The sequence below is a fragment of the Dama dama genome, chromosome 24 (genome assembly GCF_033118175.1).
Source record: "Dama dama isolate Ldn47 chromosome 24, ASM3311817v1, whole genome shotgun sequence".
In the NCBI taxonomy this organism is placed as follows: Eukaryota; Metazoa; Chordata; class Mammalia; order Artiodactyla; family Cervidae; genus Dama; species Dama dama.
Window position 1 is genome coordinate 44,815,767 of NC_083704.1, and position 21,540 is coordinate 44,837,306.

General features: G+C 37.8%; 1 protein-coding gene across 18 annotated transcripts in view; it reads left to right on the plus strand.

Annotated features, from left to right (window-relative positions):
- Positions 1-21,540, plus strand: part of FHIT (fragile histidine triad diadenosine triphosphatase) — a 1,512,191-nt gene that overhangs the window by 236,394 nt on the left and 1,254,257 nt on the right. For 11 of the 18 annotated variants that reach the window (XM_061128197.1, XM_061128194.1, XM_061128188.1 and 8 more), the window contains one exon: positions 20,474-20,540. The exons of the other annotated variants lie outside the window; for them this stretch is intronic. The gene's annotated coding sequence lies outside the window, so the exon portion shown is untranslated. The remainder of the gene's footprint in view (positions 1-20,473; positions 20,541-21,540) is intronic. 18 annotated transcript variants of the gene reach the window in all.

Consider the following 21,540-nt stretch of genomic DNA (forward strand, 5'->3'; position numbering starts at 1 on the left):
ACGTTGAGCATCTTTTCATGTGTTTGTTAGCCATCTGTATGTCTTCTTTGGAGAAATGTCTGTTTAGATCTTTGGCCCATTTTTTGATTGGGTCATTTATTTTTCTGGAATTGAGCTACAGGTGTTGCTTGTATATATTTGAGATTAATCCTTTGTTGCTTCGTTTGCTATTATTTTCTCCCATTCTGAAGGCTGTCTTTTCACCTTACTTATAGTTTCCTTTGCTGTGCAAAAGCTTTTAAGTTTAATTACGTCCCATTTGTTTATTTTTGCTTTTATTTCCAATATTCTGGGAGGTGGGTCATAGAGGATCCTGCTGTGATTTATGTCGGAGAGTATTTTGCCTATGTTCTCCTCTAGGAGTTTTATAGTTTCTGATCTTACATTTAGATCTTTAATCCATTTTGAGTTTATTTTTGAGTATGGTGTAAGAAAGTGTTCTAGTTTCATTCTTGTACGAGTGGTTGACCAGTTTTCCCAGCTCCACTTGTTAAAGAGGTTGTCTTTTTTCCATTGTTTATTCTTGCCTCCTTTGTCAAAGATAAGGTGTCCATAGGTTCGTGGATTTAAAATAAAGGCTGTGAAAAGAGACAAAGAAGGACACTACATAATGATGAAAGGATCAATCCAAGAAGAAGATATAACAATTATAAATATATATGCACCCAACATAGGAGCACCGCAATATGTAAGGCAAACGCTAGTGAGTATGAAAGAGGAAATTAATAGTAACACAATAATAGTGGGAGACTTTAATACCCCACTCACACCTATGGATAGATCAACTAAACAGAAAATTTACAAGGAAACACAAACTTTAGATGACACAATGGACCAGCTAAACCTAATTGATATCTATAGGATATTTCACCCCAAAACAATCAATTTCACCTTTTTCTCAAGTGCATGTGGAACCTTCTCCAGAATAGATCACATCCTGGGCCATAAATCTAGCCTTGGTAAATTCAAAAAAATTGAAATCATTCCAGTCATCTTTTCTGACCACAGTGCAGTAATATTAGATCACAATTACAGGAAAAAAATTATTAAAAATTCAAACATATAGAGGCTAAATAACATGCTTTTGAATAACCAACAAATCATAGAAGAAATCAAAAAAGAAATCAAAATATGCATAGAAACGAATGAAAATGAAAACACAACAACCCAAAACCTATGGGACACTGTAAAAGCAGTGCTAAGGGGAAGGTTCATAGGAATACAGGCTTACCTCAAGAAACAAGAAAAAAGTCAAATAAATAACCTAACTCTATACCTAAAGCAACTAAAGAAGGAAGAAATGAAGAACCCCAGGGTTAGCAGAAGGAAAGAAATCTTAAAAGTTAGGGCAGAAATAAATGCAAAATAAAACAAAAGAGACCATAGCAAAAATCAACAAAGCAAAAAGCTGGTTTTTTGAAAAAATAAACAAAATTGACAAACCGTTAGCAAGACTCATTAAGAAGCAAAGAGAAAAGAACCAAATTAACAAAATTAGAAATGAAAATGGAGAGATCACAACAGACAACACTGAAATACAAAGGATCATAAGAGACTACTACCAGCAGCTCTGTGCCAATAAAACGGACAACTTGGATGAAATGGACAAATTCTTAGAAAAGTATCACTTTCGAAAACTGAACCAGGAAGAAATAGAAGATCTTAACAGACCCATCACAAGCAAGGAAATCGAAACTGTAATCAAAAATCTTCCAGCAAACAAAAGCCCAGGACCAGATAGCTTCACAGCTGAATTCTACCAAAAATTTAGAGAAGAGCTAACACCTACCTTACTCAAACTCTTCCAGAAAATTGCAGATGAAGGTAAGCTTCCAAACTCATTCTATGAGGCCACCATCACCCTAATTCCAAAACCAGACAAAGATGCCACAAAAAAAGAAAACTACAGGCCAATATCACTGATGAACATAGATGCAAAAATCCTTAACAAAATTCTAGCAAACAGAATCCAACAACATATTAAAAAAATCATACACCATGACCAAGTGGGCTTTATCCCAGGAATGCAAGGATTCTTTAAAATCCACAAATCAATCAATGTAATACACCACATTATCAAATTTAAAGATTAAAACCATATGATTATCTCAATAGATGCAGAGAAAGCCTTTGACAAAATTCAACACTCATTTATGATTAAAACTCCCCAGAAAGCAGGAATAGAAGGAACATACCTCAACATAATAAAAGCTATATATGACAAACCCACAGCAAGCATCACCCTCAATGGTGAATAACTGAAAGCATTTCCCCTGAAATCAGGAACAAGACAAGGGTGCCCACTCTCACCACTGCTATTCAACATAGTGTTGGAAGTTTTGGCCACAGCAATCAGAGCAGAAAAAGAAGTAAAAGGAATCCAGATAGGAAAAGAAGAAGTGAAGCTCTCACTGTTTGCAGATGACATGATCCTCTACATAGAAAACCCTAAAGACTCTACCAGAAAATTACTAGAGCTAATCAATGAATATAGTAAAGTTGCAGGATATAAAATTAACACACAGAAATCCCTTGCATTCCTATATACTAACAATGAAAAAACAGAAAGAGAAATTAAGGAAACAATACTATTCACCGTTGCAACAAAAAGAATAAAATACTTAGGAGTATATCTACCTAAAGAAACAAAAGACCTATACATAGAAAACTATAAAACACTGATGAAAGAAATCAAAGAGGACACAAACAGATGGAGAAACATACCGTGTTCATGGATTGGAAGAATCAATATTGTCAAAATGGCTATTCTACCCAAAGCAATCTATAGATTCAATGTAATCCCTATCAAGCTACCAACGGTATTCTTCACAGAACTAGAATAAATAATTTCACAATTTGTATGGAAATACAAAAAACCTCGAATAGCCAAAGCAATCTTGAGAAAGAATGGAACTGGAGGAATCAACCTGCCTGACTTCAGACTCTACTACAAAGCCACAGTCATCAAGACAGTATGGTACTGGCACAAAGACAGAAATATAGATCAATGGAACAGAATAGAAAGCCAAGAGATAAATCCACGAACCTATGGACACCTTCTCTTTGACAAAGGAGGCAACGATATACAATGGAAAAAAAGACAACCTCTTTAACAAGTGGTGCTGGGAAAACTGGTCAACCACTTGTAAAAGAATGAAACTAGAACACTTTCTGATACCATACACAAAAATAAACTCAAAATGGATTAAAGATCTAAATGTAAGGCCAGAAACTATAAAACTCCTAGAGGAGAACATAGGTAAAACACTCTCCGACATAAATCACAGCAAGATCCTCTATGACCCACCTCCTAGAATATTGAAAATAAAAGCAAAACTAAACAAATGGGACCTAATGAAACTTAAAAGCTTTTGCACTACAAAGGAAACTATAAGTAAGGTGAAAAGACAGCCGTCAGATTGGGAGAAAATAATAGCAAATGAAGAAGCAGACAAAGGATTAATCTCAAAAATATACAAGCAACTCCTGAAGCTCAATTCCAGAAAAATAAATGACCCAATCAAAAAATGGGCCAAAGAACTAAACAGACATTTCTCCAAAGAAGACATAAAGATGGCTAACAAACACATGAAAAGATGCTCAACATCACTCATTATCAGAGAAATGCAAATCAAAACCACAGTGAGGTACCATTACACGCCAGTCAGGATGGCTGCTATCCAAAAGTCTACAAGCAATAAATGCTGGAGAGGGTGTGGAGAAAAGGGAATCCTCTTACACTGTTGGTGGGAATGCTAACTAGTACAGCCGCCATGGAAAACAGTGTGGAGATTTCTTAAAAAACTGGAAATAGAACTGCCATATGACCCAGCAATCCCACTTCTGGGCATACACACTGAGGAAATCAGATCTGAAAGAGACACGTGCACCCCAATGTTCATCGCAGCACTGTTTATAATAGCCAGGACATGGAAGCAACCTAGATGCCCATCAGCAGATGAATGGATAAAGAAGCTGTGCTATATATACACCATGGAATATTACTCAGCCATTAAAAAGAATTCATTTGAACCAGTCCTAATGAGATGGATGAAGCTGGAGCCCCGTATACAGAGTGAAGTAAGCCAGAAAAATAAAGAACATTACAGCATACTAACACATGTATATGGAATTTAGAAAGATGGTAACGATAACCCTATATGCAAAACAGAAAAAGAGACACAGAAATACAGAACAGACTTTTGAACACTGTGGGAGAATGTGAGGGTGGGATATTTCAAAAGAACAGCATGTATTCTATCTATGGTGAAACCCATCACCAGCCCAGGTGGGATGCATGAGACATGTGCTCGGGCCTGGTGCACTGGGAAGACCCAGAGGAATCGGGTTGAGAGGGAGGTGGGAGCGGGGATCGGGATGGGAAATACGTGTAAATCCATGGCTGATTCATATCAATGTATGACAAAACCCACTGAAATGTTGTGAAGTAATTAGCCTCCAACTAATAAAAACAATAAAAACAATAAAAAATAAAAAATAAATAAAAATAAAAAAATCGTACACCATGACCAAGTGGGCTTTATCCCAGGAATGCAAGGATTCTTTAATATCTGCAAATCAATCAATGTAATACACCACATTAACAAATTGAAAGATAAAAACCATATGATTATCTCAATAGATGCAGATAAAGCCTTTGACAAAATTCAACATCCATTTATGATTAAAACTTTCCAGAAAGCAGGAATAGAAGGAACATACCTCAACATAATAAAAGCTCTATATGACAAACCCACAGCAAGCATTACCCTCAATGGTGAAAAATTGAAAGCATTTCCCCTAAAATCAGGAACAAGACAAGGGTGCCCACTCTCACCACTACTATTCAACATAGTTTTAGAAGTTTTGGCCACAGCAATCAGAGCATAGAAAGAAGTAAAAGGAATCCAGATAGGAAAAGAAGAAGTGAAACTCTCTCTGTTTGCAGATGACATGATCCTCTACATAGAAAACCCTAAAGACTCTACCAGAAAATTACTAGAGCTAATCAATGAATATAGTAAAGTTGCAGGATATAAAATTAACACACAGAAATCCCTTGCATTCCTATACACTAACAATGAGAAAACAGAAAGAGAAATTAAGGAAACAATACCATTCACCGTTGCAACAAAAAGAATAAAATACTTAGGAGTATATCTTCCTAAAGAAACAAAACACCTATACATAGAAAATTATAAAACACTGATGAAAGAAATCAAAGAGGACACAAACAGATGGAGAAATATACCTTGTTCATGGATTGGAAGAATCAATATTGTCAAAATGGCTAAACTACCCAAAGCAATCTATAGATTCAATGTAATCCCTATCAAGCTACCAACGGTATTCTTCACAGAACTAGAACAAATAATGTCACGATTTGTATGGAAATACAAAAAACCTCGAATAGCCAAAGCAATCTTGAGAAAAAAGAATGGAACTGGAGGAATCAACCTGCCTGACTTCAGACTCTACTACAAAGCCACAGTCATCAAGACAGTATGGTACTGGCACAAAGACAGAAATATAGATCAATGGAACAGAATAGAAAGCCCAGAAATAGTCTCTCTTTTTAAACCCTCCTCAATTTATTTTAATTCAAGTGGGCCATCTGTGTCCTGCTGGGACCCTGACTGAGAGATAAAGGGAAGCTAAAACTGCATGTACATACCAGACACATTGTTTATTTGAGGTGACTTAGGTAGATGCTGGTATAGTAGATTCAGGAGCTAAAAACATTTAAGCCTTTCTTGCTATTAACACTGTTTTATGTTTATTGGTCTCAACTGATATTAAGGACTTCCCTTTCACTCTAGATAGATTCTGTGCTTGAGTTCTTTCATTTTAAGACTCTCTGTGTAACTCCAATATTATTAGAGTTTGCATTTCTTTAGGTTAGGGAATATTTTATTTATCTGTTGCACTTGACACAACTACTCAACTATGTTTTAGTGGGCCCTGAGTAAAACCATAATTTAATGATTCATCTGCCTACCTCTAAGGATGAGCAGAAACTGAAGAGCATTTTCTTCTTGATGTTGGCTTCCATAAATATCCCAAACAATCTATTGTTTATGTGTAATATATGTAAAAATTATATAAATGTATGTGTCTGACTCTATTTCTTTTCTTTAGCATCTGCTTGAGAAGAAAAATTGGATAGATGCCTCAGAGGCATGGGCAGTTGCAACATTTTAGGAGCATATACTGATCTGGTTACAATGTGAAATAATACAGAACATTTTTTTCCTCTCCTGACTTTTTTGCTTTTTAAAGTTTGTTCCCAAATGTTCTCAATTACAGGATATTGATATTCCTTACTTTGAAAGCGTGATTGCAGATACCCTGGTAATAGTTTTTTACTTTTTAATTAATGATAAGCACTGGAGAAATCAGTATTAGAAAAGTTCCAGATTTGGCTTTTAAGGGTCATAAATACAGTTGTGGTAATGAAATGAGTATTATAATTGAATGACAGGATTTTTGAAATGAAGGCTTTCATCACTAATGTTTTGAGAGACTTACGTATCAGGAGGATTAAAACTGATAGTGCTTGGTCAATTCAATGGCTATGTTTTATAAGTCTAGTCTGTAAAAAGAGTAAGAATTCAGCTAACTTTTAAATTAGAATAAACATCTTAATCTTACAAAGGAATAACAGGGTGGTGTTCCCCTTCAGATATAAATATATTTTTTTCTTTGCAAACTGCAAATGACTATCAGTGTGCTAACTATACAGAGAGAACTGGTATGGGTCCCCTGAGAGAGACACTTTCTGTAGACTGACACGAATTATTCTTAGGGGAATTTATATACAGTAAGTTATTTATAAAAGCCTAAGGACCTTCTGCCATGCTTTAGGATTTTTTTGTTTGTTTTGTACATATCACTGCAGAATGCCACAAGCAATCACAATTGGTCTGTTTTTAATGGAGAAGGGCTTACACTAAACCTGTTTCAGTACATCCCTGATACATCAGAAAGCCAAGTGGACAGGGCCATGACAGCCTGAGAACAGAGTTTTGCTAAGCTATTGAGGGGCTTCTTCTTTAAACTATAAGTTTAAAGTTTCCTTCTTTAAACTATAAGAGGGGGCATTGAGGAGGGAATTGAGTCTGGGGATTGGAGAGGTTATTGGGCGTATGGGCGTCTGAGATGGGTTTATAATCTGCTTCCTATAATTGCTGCAGAGGTGGATGAACCTAGAGCCTGTTATTCAGAGTGAAGTAGATTAAGAAGAGAAAGACAAATATTGCCTATGAATGGATATAAATGGAATCTAGAAAGATGGTACTGATGAATCTCATGGCAGCGTAGGAATAGAGATGCAGATATGGAGAAGAGACTTATGGCACAGCGGTAGAAGGAGAGGGTGGGACGAACAGAGAGAGTAGCACCGAAATATATACATTACATGTGTAAATTAGAAAACTAATGGGAAGTTGCCATATAGCACAGGGAACCCAACCTTGTTCTCTGTGACAACATAGAGGGGTGTGATGGGGTATTAGGTGGCAGAGAGGTACAAGAAGGAGGGGACATGTGTATACCTATGGCTTATTCATGTTGACACATGGCAGAAACCAACACAATGTTGTAAAGCAATTCTCCTCCAATTAAAAATAAGTGAATAAATGAAAATCAGTACTGATGCTGGGTAAATCACAAAGGAAACAATACCAATATCTGGAATTTTCACTCTGAGTCATCACAAGGTCTTATTTTTTTTAAATTTAAATTTGGAAATAATTATATACTTACAATAAACTGTAGAAAATTCTGAAAGAGATAGGAATACCGGACCACCTGACCTGCCTCTTGAGAAACCTGTATGCGGGTCAGGAAGCAACAGTTAGAACTGGACATGGAACAACAGACTGGTTCCAAATAGGAAAGGCTGTATATTGTCACTTTGCTTATTTAACTTATATGCAGAGTACATCATGAGAAACACTGGGCTGGATGAAGCCCAAGCTGGAATCAAGATTGCTGGGAGAAATATCAATAACCTCAGATATGCAGATGACACCACCCTTATGGCAGAAAGTGAAGAAGAACTAAAGAGCCTCTTGATGAAAGTGAAAGAGGAGAGTGAAAAAGGTGGCTTAAAGCTCAACATTCAGAAAACTAAGATCATGGCATCCAGTTCCATCACTTCATGGCAAATAGATGGGGAAACAGTGGAAACAGTGTCAAACTTTATTTTTTTGAGCTCCAAAATCACTGCAGATGGTGATTGCAGCCATGAAATTAAAAGACACTTACTCCTTGGAAGAAAAGTTATGACCAACCTAGACAGCATACTAAAAAACAGAGACATTACTTTGTCAACAAAGGTCCGTCTAGTCAAGGCTATGGTTTTTTCAGTGGTCATGTATGGATGTGAGAGTTGGACTATAAAGAAAGTTGAGTGCCAAAGAATTGATGCCTTTGAACTGTGGTGTTGGAGAAGACTCTTGAGAGTCCCTTGGACTACAAGGAGATCCAACCAGTCCATCCTAACGGAGATCAGTCCTGGGTGTTCATTGGAAGAACTGATGCTGAAGCTGGAACTCCAATACTTTAGCCACCTCATGCAAAGAGCTGACTCATTGGAAAAGACCCTGATGCTGGAAAAGATTGAGGGCAGGAGGAGAAGGGGATGACAGAGGATGAGATGGTTGGATGGCATCACTGACTCAATGGACATAAGTTTGGGTAAACTCCAGGAGTTTGTGATGGACAGGGAGGCCTGGCATTCTGTGGTTCATGGGGTCACAAAGAGTTGGACATGACTGAGTGACTGAACTGAACTGAATATAATATAATAATTACAGATTATAATTATAGGAAGTGGTAAAGAAAAGTGGACCTTTTAACCCAGGTCCTCCCAGTGATAATATCTTGCCTAATTATGGTACAATATGAAGACCGGGAAACTTACACTGATATAATCCATAGAGCTTACTCAGATTTCACCAGCTGTACAGGCGTTTTAAGTGTGTGTGTGTGTGTGTGTATGCATGCATTACATGTGTAAGTGCAGTTCTATGCAATTTTCTCACATGCAGTTTCATGAAATCAACACAACCAAGATGCTTACCTGTACCATCATCACAAGAGCCCTTCCTTCTGCTGCTTTATAGCCGCACCCATCCCTTCACACCATCCCTAACTACTAGCAACCACTTATCTCTTCTTGAGCTTGATAATTTTCATATTGCTTGAATATTATATAAAAGAAACCATGCAGTATGTGTCCTTTTGCAATTGGCTTTTTAAAAATTGCAGAATATTATTCCATGTTATGGATGCACTGCAGTTTGTTTAAACATTCACTTATTGAAGTATACTTGGATAATTTCCACGTTTGGCTCTAACAAATGAGCTACCATGAACATCCATGTATAAGTTTCTGCATGAGAATAGATTTTCATTGCTCTGGGATAAATGCCTAAAAGAACTGCTGTGTCATATGATAAGTCCATTTTTAATTTTAAAAGGCACCACCAAACATTTTCTCCCCCCACAATCACTGTACCATTTTACATTCCCACCAGCTATGTATGAGTGATTCAGTTTTGTCTGCATCCTCATCAGCCTAGTTTTAATTGCATTTCTCTAATAGCTGTATCAAAACTAGGCTATGTTTTAAAAAGCAGAGATATCACTTTGCTGACAAAAGTCCATATAGTCAAAGCCATGGTTTTTCCAGTAATCATATATATGTGTGAGTTGGCCCATAAATAAGGCTGAGTGCCTAAGAATTGACACTTTCGAACTGTGGTGTTGGAGAAGACTCTTGAGAGTCCCTTGGACAGCACGGAGATCACACCAGTCAATCCTGAAGGAAATCAACCCTGAATATTCCTTGGAAGGACTGGTGCTGAAGCTGGAGCTCAAATACTTTGGCCATCTGATGCGAAGAACTGACTCATTGGAAAAGAGCCTGGTGCTGGGAAAGAGTGAAGACAGGAGGAGAAGGTGGCAACAGAGGATGAGATGGTTGGATGGTATCACTGACTCAATGGACGTGAGTATTTGAGCAAACTCAGGAAGATGGTGATGGAGAGAGGAGCCTGGTGTGCTGCAGTCCGTGGGGTTGCAAAGTCAGACACTACTTAGTGACTGAACAACAGTTACAATGGCTAACAAAAACAGTGGCTAATGATGTTGTACATCTTTTCATGTGCTTGCCACCTGCATACACTCTTTGATGAAATGTATCTTCTTCTCATTTTCCCATTTTCCAACTGGATTTTTGTTGTTCTTGTTGCTTTGCTTTGCCTTTTGCTGTTGCATTTTGAGAATTCTTTATGCATTCTAAATACTAGTCTTTTGTCAGATATATAATGAGGTCAGCCCAGGACTTCACTGCTGCTACCTCCATATCAGACTGCCCACTGGTGCCCCAGGGGCTGGGGCTCTTTATGGGGTCTCTATTGGGCTTCCCTTTTTCTGAGCCTTTGGCCATAGGGAGCAGACTCTTCCTGTTGGTGTTTTGGGGTTGCAGCCTCTCTGAAGCCCAGTCCAGGGTATAAGGGAGTTAAACAGAAAGCTAGAGGACTCACCATATTGTTGTTCTTCAAATTCTGAGGTCCCTAGTCAGTGACCTTCTGTTTTCCAAGTTTCAGAGTTCTTTTATCATATTTTCTGATGAATAATTTCCCGGGTATTTATTTGTATTTAGAGGGGGAAAATGAGTAGAGCAGAGCAAAGTGAATTTACGTCTCCAGAACCACCCAGTAGATTTGATACTTAAGAAGTTATTTTGTATCAAATAGCAACAGGACTGATTTTCCTGGAGGTGTTATCTGACAATATGAGAGCATTGTAAGCTTTCACTTTTTACCATTGTGTCTTACGTGGCCTTTGCATTATGGTGACCTTTTAAGATGAAAGGTTTAATGGTGACAGCCTTTAATGCCAGCACTTGAAAATATTTTCACTCCTGTGGGACCAAAGTGTATAGATTCTTTGATGTGTTGCCCAGATCTTCCTTCAGGAGATAAGCGCTCATTACCCCACCTGCTGGGGAGGCTGCCCACAGACAACCCCCTTTCAAAGGCACATCTCTTTCATGAGGTGGTCTGTCTCCAGGGACTCATCACTGGAGGGTATAAAGGCCCCCGCCCTCTCACCCCAACACAAGACACTCAGTCTTCGTCGTTTCCCACAAGCTACCATTGGAAGTTCTTCTGCCAATTCTGCTGGCTTTCTCTCCCTTTCTTTTTTTCCCCTATGGATGTTGATCCCCAAAGCACTCCCTTACAAACCTTCTTCAAGCTAAATGTGTGAGGAATCTGTTTCTTGGGGAATCCAACCTGCCTTAAAAGTCCTTTTTTCTGTAAGTTTTCTGTTATTTTTTCCTAAATGAAATTGACCATGAAAAGAAATCTAGTTCTCCTAGAACTAATATGTTTTTGTTTATTTATTCTTATAATGAAGCGATGGCCATTCTAGATGGAAATCCTATTTGTTTTCAAAATCTTCACTTGGAAGAACAAAAAGCTGGGATGCTAAATATTTCTCCCCAATTTTTGAAATTTGTAAATGGTGGCTGACAATTCTTATAGATTTTGAAAGTTTGTTAGAGTATGCAGTCCCATCTTCTGTAGTTGTTATTAACATTTAGTTCCTGCATGCTAAGTGTATGGTTCCTGGCACTGTGTTCTCCCTGTGACATTCTAGTCTGAGTTTCTCTGCTTAATTCATACATTTAGACCAAAACCATGGCAGTGGCAGTGAAATTATCTTTAAGTTTTTTTCCTTAGCCACCAGCTGATTGCAGTATGTAAACAGTAGTTTGCACATTATTCAGTCATGTTTACCTCCCACCAAGAATTGGTTCCTCTTTCATATATCTCCTGATTTATTTCCCACAGTGCTTCTAAATTAACTACACATAGATCTCCTATGTGCTTTAAAGTCACTCCTGTGCTTGTTCATTTAGAATTTTCTCTACCTAAGTTATGGTGAACCATGGAAGAGGCTTAAATGAGTCCATTGCATTTTTTTTAAGGTTATTATGAAGTTATTATATATTGGGTTTTATTCAGTAAGTGTGTACCTAATGACACCATTTAACAATTTTTTAAGCCTAATAAAATGTAAGTGCACTAGAAAATCTTACTGTTCTGTAGTGAGTCTTTTCTTAAAGGTAAGTAATAAGTCTTTGTTGTTGGTGTTCAGTTGGTAAGTCATCTAAGTCATATCCGACTCTGCGGCCCCATGGACTGCAGCACACCAGGCTTCCTTGTCCTTCACTATACTCTGGAGCTTGCTCAAACTCATGTCCATTGTGTCGATGGTGCTATTCAACTGTCTCATCCTCTGTCAGCCCTTTCTCCTCCTGCCCTCAATCCTTCCCAGCATCAAAGTCTTTTCCAAAGAGTTGGCTCTTCACATCAGGTGGCGAAAGTATTGGAGCTTCAACTTCAGTATCAGTCCTTCCAATGAATATTCAGGGTTGATTTCTTTTAGGATTGACTGGTTTGATCTCCTCAAAGTCCAAGGGACTCTCAGGGGTCTTCCCCAGCACCACAATTCAAAAGCATCAATTCTTCAGCTCTCAGTCTTCTTTATGGTCCAACTCATATCTGTACATGACTACTGGAAAAACCATTAATTCATGTTTAAATCAGACTTTTTACTATATCAGGATCTTCTTGAAAATGTGAAAGTAAGCCAGATCTGTTCTTACATTTCTTTCTGAGCTGCAGTATGGTTCAAATGAGCTAAAATAGAGGATGGGGAAGGGATTAATAGAAGTAGATTTTAATAAAATTAAGGTCATTTTTTTCTCAAAGAGATTATTGAATACCTGCTTACTGATAATAGTCTCCAGGAAAATGATATAATGTTGAGAAACATTTAATGAAAGAGTACACCCTCAAAATCTTTATTCCTATCAGTTTATTGTAAGTCCATAGGAATGTCTATTACAAATATTTATTCAACATATTTCCTTGATATTACAGTATATAATACTTTCTAAAAAGTGTTCCCTTTCAAAAACTGTCTATACTCCTTATCTGGAGTTTGCCCTTGGAAAATACTCAACTTACTGGTTCGTCTTCTTTTCTTTGGTATCCATTGTTTATGGTCTCTTCATGGATTGGGAAGATCCCCTTGAGAAGAGAATGGCAACCCACTCCAGTATTCTTGCCTAGAGAATCTGTGGATAGGGGAACCTGGCAGCTACAGTCCATGGGGTCACAAAGAGTCATGCATAACTGAGCAACTGACATTTTCACTTTCACTTTATGGGTCTTAAAATTATGGTAACAGTTTTGAAAGTTGACTTGACAAAAGAGTAAGCATTTGATGATGGAGGGTGTCCTTTGATCCTTTTCAGCCTGGGTTTCTTCAACTACAAGATGAGTAAAGTAATATTGTAATATTTGTCACAAAGAGTCAAGTGAGATTTGATTCAGATAAGAGTACCTGGTGATCTTTATAGTAATAATCAGACACAGGCAGTTATTTTTTTAAATTCTAGATTTTTTTTTTCTCTGAAAATATGATTACAGGAATAACTAATCATTTGCTTAGTGCTTCCCAGGTTTTGAAAACTTTCCTTAGATTTCTATTTGGAGAGTCACAATTGCCATGCCCAGAAAGCAGAATATGTTTGCTTTGTTTGGTTTTCTTTCATTATGTCTTTTTTTTTTTTTTTTTCCAGAAGCAAAAACTGAAAACTGAGGGTCAGTGGGGTTAAATAATTCACCATAGGTCACACATTTAATAATGGCTGAGTGCAGCAGGCCCAGGGCTAAAGCCAGGCTCTCTGACTGGCAATCATTTCTAGCAGGGGCAGCAGCTCAATACTCTAATAACAGGACCAAGTGGGTAATAGCGCTGAGTGACGTGTGAACGTAACGGGAATGAGGGCAACATTGGTGAACTGGAGAAAGCACGTGCAGTGATCCGGGAAGTACGCTGCCATCTGGTTCCAGTCAGCTGTTGCCAAGGGGGATTTCTGATCTAGTATGCTAAGATATGATGATTTTTTTTTTTTTTAAGAGAGAAGCCAGAAATTCAGATTTTTATGTAGAAATATTGACAGACAAACACCATGTTGTAGTGGCATTTTATTTTTCCTTGCTGTAGTCCATGACTGTGAGGTGCTTCTCTTCCCTGACTTTGGATCCATTAACTGTTGAGTGAAGATTGTAAGATGCCTGAGGACAGGGATTATTATTGTGTCCCCAAAGTCTAGCAAGGTGCCTGCTCTTATATAATGTGCTAGTACAGGCTCTAGAATAGATAAAAAACAACAACAATGGCCAAAGTGTTTGAACAACGTGTGTCTTGGGACCCAAGTCAGCCCATAGGTCAGCAACACGTCATCAGTTCTACTCCAAAAATATTCAGGCAGGTGATAATTTCTAGATTGTTTCTCAAATGGGAATTATAAGAAAGTTAAAGTTAGAGTGAACTTTTTAATCTGTTTCTTGAATTACTAAAAAATATTAATTACATGAAGTATAGATATATGCCAAACATTTTAATTAAATTAACTTTCAGTCATTTTAGTATCTGAATACTCACATCTTTCATGCATACTGGTATTTGAAAATGATAACTTTCTTCAAGGGAACCTCAATTCAAATATGCCCATATTTAAGTAGGAATTCATTTTTCTTAAGACATTTCCAGGGACCTGTATTTATTTTAAAGAAAAATAAATGTTATATGTCACTTTGGTTGAAGTTGATTATATATATATGTATGTGTATGTATATATATACATACATATGTATAGGTGTGTTGTCATGGACTCGAACACATAATTCTAAAAAGTTTAGAAATACTTTGCGTCCTGTGTTATGGCATCAAGGTTTTTTACGACTAAAGTCTTGGCTCCCTTGCTTTTCCTTAAACAGTAAAAAATAAGCATTGATATTTAGGTTGAGTCCTCATAGCAACAATAACAAACCACAATTCTGACAAAAATCAGAAATGTGGATGATAGGAACTGTGATTGTTTGTTGTACCTGTGATTGGTTTCAAAAGGTAGAGATATAGTTTGATGGAATATGTAATTCTACCCTTAGAATATGTCATCATTCCCATTTTAATTAAGAAGATTAATAGTTAGAAGACCGCATACCCAGAAACCTGCTCATACCACACCATGCAGCCGGTCTTCAGGTAACCTGTTGAAAGCAAAACGAAACAATCTACTTCCAACCATTCTGCTGCACTCTGACTTCAAGTTCAGCTTCACAATTAAATAACTTGCCAACTTTGAATTAGCAATAAACAGCAGCTCAAGATCTGTAGGGTTTATAAGCAAGTCAGAAGTGGTGCTTAGAATGATTGCATTCCTAAGCTCACAATTATCACAGCTCAGAACTAATTTTTATGCCTTAAATAAAACCAAAAGAATCTACACAAAGCACTTCATTTTCTAGGAAGGTTAAATTAAAATTAAAGTGTTCACTGGAAAGTCATCCTCTTTAAAATGCATTTCCTAAGAATCACTCACTTGAGGAAGGAGTAGCTACTGTAATTTTAATTTTGGGGGAATAAGTCCTCTTACTTCCTAACAATAGATGTAGAGAGGCCACTAGTGTTTTTTAAAGTATGATGTTTAAAAAATTATTCTGCAAGGCAGTTCTTCCAGGTTTACAGATTGTACACGTTTATACAGTGTGGCAATTTATTTACCCAAATGGGGAGCAGAGAGAGCCTGAAATTGTAACAGACACTATCCCAGAGAGACCTAAAGTAGGCAGTGAATAATAGCCAGAGTAGCACCCTGGATTATGTCACGTGTCTCCTGCAGAGTCTAAGTGCTTTTGCAGCTCTCTTTGAAACATTCTATGTAACATCCAAGCCAGGGTCTGGGAGGGAGAGAGACACCCCCGGGACAGCTGTAGTCGTGGCAACTGGGTTCTTGCTGCCTGAGCTCAGGGGAAAGAGACGGAATCCTTCCTCTCCAGCTTTGGCAGCTCAGATGTTTTGGGGCTAGTGGGAATTCCATTTCAGATCTCCGCTAACTTTCATATGTTAGGAGTCTAACAAGTTATCTCATTGACCTTCTAGGCAGCAGATATATTAAACTGTTTTCCCGTGAGCTCTGTCTAGAATGAATGCCTTAAAAAAAATTTTTTTTCCTAAACATTAAAAAATCTGAATTTTTAGGTTCTCTTTAAAAATCAGAAAATCTGACCACACTGTAACATTATTATTCTCTCATGGTCTAAAATGGCTGGATGAGAGCCGGAGCTGTGTAATTTAGATGCGGTGTGTGCTCCCCACATGACCATACAACATACACTTACCCACACAACTGATTTCACTTGTTTTCTCACCTGCCTGACTCCAGAGGACTCCTGAGTTTGCAGGCCCTATTGTGCAGAGCAGACTGGTTGAGGTGATTTTATCTGTTCACTTACCAATTGATCTCCAGGCTCAGATTCCTTCCACCTCCTGGCCCGACATGTCCCATGCCACAATCTTTAACATTTCCTCAGTGCTCAGTGATATTTTTTAAGCATTAATTGACATTATGTCATTTAATTTTCTAAAAAGTTGGTATATGCATTTTTCTTTTCGCAAATGGGGAAACAGACTGTAAAGGAAGAATTGAGATTTAAGATGGTTTGATTTCAAAGTTCATTTTCAGTGTCATTACTATTTCTGGAGGATAGGGGACTGTGTCATGCTTTTTTCTGTCTTCTTTTGCAGTGTGCTTAGGAAAGTGTAAGTGTAATGAAACATTTAATACACATGGTTATTATGTTGTTGTCTCTTCTTTATTCTCCATATTTCAAGACATACAAGACATGTCTATTTGCAGTTAGGGTTGCAATTCATGATTTTCACAAGGAGAGACTCTTAGTCCTAATAGCAATTCTAAACTATCTAGATCAGTGATATCCAAATGAAATACAATGAGAGCCACATATATAATGAAAAGAATTAATGGCCGTGTTAAAAAAGTAAAAAGAAAAAAGGTAGAATTAATTTTAATAAGTACTTTATTTAGCCTAATATGTCCAAAATATCTTTTCAACATGTAATAAGTATTTTTAAATTATTGAGATATATTTCATGTTCACTTTTTGTTTTTGGTAGTATGTCTTCAAAATTCTGTATATATTTTGTTTGTTTGTTTGTTTGTTTGTTTGTTTTCTTATCTTTTGGCCACACAGCATGTGGGCTCTTATTCCCAGACCAGGGATTGAACCACACGCCCCATACATTGGAAGCATGGGATCTTAACCATTGGACCTCCAGGGAAGTCCCTCCTGTGTATATTTTCCACTTACAACATCTGTGAATTCAAACTAGTCACCTTTCAGTTGCTGAATAGATGTTATGTCTCACGACCACCGTAATGGACAGCCCAGGTCTAGGTCATTAACCTTAAATGAAGAGGGAAAGTAAGACAGAGGAGTATGGCTCCTGTGGTGGAAGCCCAACTCAAAATCTCAAAGCCTTTCTGCAGCCAGTGCTGTGAATGAACCTTGGGATGTGCAAAGAAAGAGAGTTGGGGAATGAATTATTTATTCCTTTTTTATGGATACAGCTGCTCAGTGTTTGGGAAACCAAGGAGTTGGGATAATTTCAGTATTTCTCTCCAGTTTACTAGGGTTTTAATGGAGGGAGTTAGGATATAATTTCACAGGAAAGTGTGTTATCTCTCAGGGTAGTTCATATTCCCTTGCCAGCCAGAGATGAAATCATAAGTCCAAAGTAATTCACTTCTAGAAGAATTTAGTTTTTACCTACCATCGGAGAGAGCAAGTGAACACACATAGAGCAGGATGTGTAACATTGTTGGGAGTATGAAACCTTCACTGAAGAAGCAACTAAAGAATGACCCAGTAAAGTGTGCAATAAAGGCACTAAAGTAGTTTCAGGCAGTGCCAGAATGGACAGCCTGAATCCGGAATGAAAGTTTGGTTGAAGTTCTAGTAACTATGATTTGTAATACCCAGAGAAGCAGACTAAAGGCAATCAATTATGTATGGCCTGTTATTACTTTGTGAAAACTGGTCCTGAATTGTTTTATTATTTGATTGTGTTTTTCCAGGAAAATAAGCTTTCTTTTGCTACCATTTTTCAGTGAGATAGATGCAGAAAAAACTCTGAACTGTTCTAGTGAGCATGTATTTCTAGCTAGTCTACTGATCTGAATTTCAAGTCATGATGATATGGTCATAAAAATTTGCCCTGGGCACATTTTTGGCTATCTTAGCTGAAAAGCATTTTTTAACACCACACGATGAGATTTAATGACTCTTGCATTGCGGGTTGGGGTGCTCCATCAGGAAAAGGAAATAATTCCATTTGGATTCTTTTTCTATGCTGGAAGCCCTCTGAGTTTCCCTTATTAAAATGCCAGAAAATGCTATTTAAACAAATGCTCTGCACTTCAATTATTCCATAGCTTCCTCTTATTATTTTTATTCTTTATAGAGCACCCAGGTACCTGAGGTGTATTTCTCATATAGAAGAGAAGGGACTCGGTCCACTTGAGCTTTCATGTAGTGCAGACTAATTCAGCACAAATGAAAGATAAGGCACAAAGCAGTCACTGGCAATGGCTGGAGTGGTTTTGAGAAACTGGTCATGGTCACAGTTGGACATGCTTCCGGGTTGTTCTGCCACTGAGCTGAACTTTTCTTCATCTGTTCCCTGTGTTTGGTTGCTTTCCCTGTGGCTGACAGTATGGACAGAGCTGTTTAACACAGAAAGGGAGAAGCAGCTTTGGGAATTATCAGGCTCCCAAACAGTACTGAGGTTAGAGTTCTCTCAGAGCAGTCAGCATTTGTGTATTTATTTAGCTGTCTCAGATCTTTTGAAATGATATATTTAAAAAAAAAATTATTAAGGCATAACATACACACAGTAAAAGCTGGTAAAGTATGCTGATCTTTAGTTTATAGCTTGCTGTTAATTTTACGTACATATATATCTCCATGTAAATACCATCTAGATCAAGGTATAGAATCTTTTAAAGCTCCCCAGCAGGCTCCTTTGTTCCCCTTCCAAATGCTTTCCAAATGCACTTCCTCAGGAGGTAACTACTATTTTGATATCAACATCAGTTGGTTTCACCTATTCTTAAGCTTCATATAAATGGAACCACACAGCATGTTTCCACTCCTTTCTAGCTTTTTTCAATAAACATATTTGTAAGATTTATCCATGTTATTGGGAATGCCAGTTCACTTTTTTTGTTTCTGTGGAGTATTTCCTTGTATGAATAGACAACATTTTGTTGATTGATACTCCTGTTTGTGAGCATTTGGATTGTTTCTAGTTTTTTTTTTTTAATAAATCTGTTTTGGTCCAGATTCTACCATGCTCAGTACTCACATAGGAACCCTGGAGCACAGAGATGCTCCATGCTTATGGAAACCTTCATCCTGTCTCCAGTATATCTATTCTTTTCTAAAGGATCTGGGTAGTTGTTTAGTCCTTCACTCTCTTCTTCCTAATAGTAATACTATTACTAATACCAGCTATTATTCCCTGAATACGTAGCATGGCCCAGGTACTAGTGCAACTCTGTATTATGTATTAAGTCTTACTTAATTCTCACCAAGACCCTGGGAGGTATTACACAGTTTTACATGGAGAAATGAAGACTTTAGTAACTTAAATGTATTCCCTAAGACTACACAGCATGTTAATGGGAGAGCAAGGATTCAAACCTAGATTTTCTGCCCCACAATGTGTTCTTAATCACTATACATACTGACAAAGACAGTATCTTAGGATCTTTAATGAACTGACAGCTTTGGGTAGAGCACAGTTTTGTCCATTTTCTTCCTCCATGACCAGAAGCAGCTGTAGGTTTGTAAATGTTGCAATTCATCATTCCCTGGGTTTAAGATGTCAATGGCTCTGCTCGTTATTCATGTAGAACCAAAAGTCCGCACCATAGCCCCCAGGACTCCCACCTGATCTGCTCCAACCTCCCTCCTAGACCTTATCTCCTATCCAGCAGCCCTCCATCAGTGCCCTCTGGTCACACTGAACCTCATCTGTGCTTGAATAGCCAGGCTTGTTCTTGTATTTTGCCATTCTCTCTGCCCAGAACTCTTCTGGCTTCTTCCTGTCACTCAGCTCTCAGTGCAAATGTCACCTTCCCAGAGAGTCTTTTCCTGACTGCCTGTTAGAAAGGACCTGCCGCTCTCTCACATTGCCTTACTTGATTTCCTTCCTAACACTTTCTTCTTCTTCTTCTTTTCAGTTGCTAAGTCATGTCTGACTCTTTGCAACCCTATGGGCTATAGCTTACCAGACTCCTCCGTCCATGGGATTTTCCAGACAAGAATACTGGCCTGGGTTGCCATTTTCTCCTCCAGGGAATCTTCCTGACCTAGGGATCCAATGCTTCTCTTTGCACTAGAAGGTGGATTCTTTACCACTGAGTCACCAGGGAAGCCCTACTACGCTCAAACTTATTTCATTCATTTAATGGATTACGTACTTATTGTGTATTTTATCCAATCTTTGTCCTCAGGTCCTGGAAAAGTGACCAACACTTAGTAGGTACTCAGCAAATACTGACTCAGTGAACAAAGGAATGAGTAAGTGTGCATTTCTAAGATTCCTGGGGCTCTGTAGGATATTTTCTTATGTATTTTTTAAAGAAAATCTTATTTGAAAAATGTGACTTTATAGGCTGAGGGTTTCAATCTGCTTGAGATAAAATGGTGAGGGGAGAGGAGCTGTGCACATTATTAATTTTATGTGTGCAAACATGCTCACAAATCGTAGAAATTGACTTCTGGCAATAAAGCAATTTTCCAAATGTCAAAGCTAACCAGACTGTCCTGGAAAGTGGTTCTTTTCCTGTTGTCATTGTTTACTGTTTTTTTTTTTTTTTTCCTCTTTGTGAAATACTAGAATGGGGAAAACCATCTTATGTGTCCATCCTGGAACACAGCATGTGAAACAAATCATACAAATTAACACATACTTTTATACTAGAATTTAAAAAATAAGAAATGTTACAACAATAGCAAAGCTAGATGCTCTGTCATCACTACCACCTCATTCTAATATGACAGGCCTTGGAATTATCAATGATCCTTTGTTCTGCTTAATGCATGAGGTCAGTGTGGAGACCTTTAGTAACAAGCTGCTCCTTATCTCCTAATGCTGCTTTGCATTTGGAAGGCTGCAGGCAAGTTCCTGAAAATTCACAATCACCACTCTCCCAAGTTGTTGCTGAATTGGTAGGATGTTTTTAATTTACAGGTCTTCAATTTGTGGATGTAGATTAAAATTCCTAGGCCCCAAGCAAACTTTATCAAAGGCACTTGCATCCCATTGCTCCTAAAATATTGTATGCCAGGCACCTTAGGGCATGCATAGACTTTGTGTGTGTGTGTGTGTTTGTGTGTGTGATGGGCAGGGCTGGGCCTTTCATGCCCTGTGGAGGAAAGAAAAGCTGTGTTAGGAGAAATGCATCCATGTTGTTGGGCTGGGAGCAGGGAAAGATTGGTTTTGTCTGCTAGCCTAGGCAGAATTTCTTATTACCCCACATCAAATTGCATCCCTTGCCTCTGATTCAAGTCTGCCTGT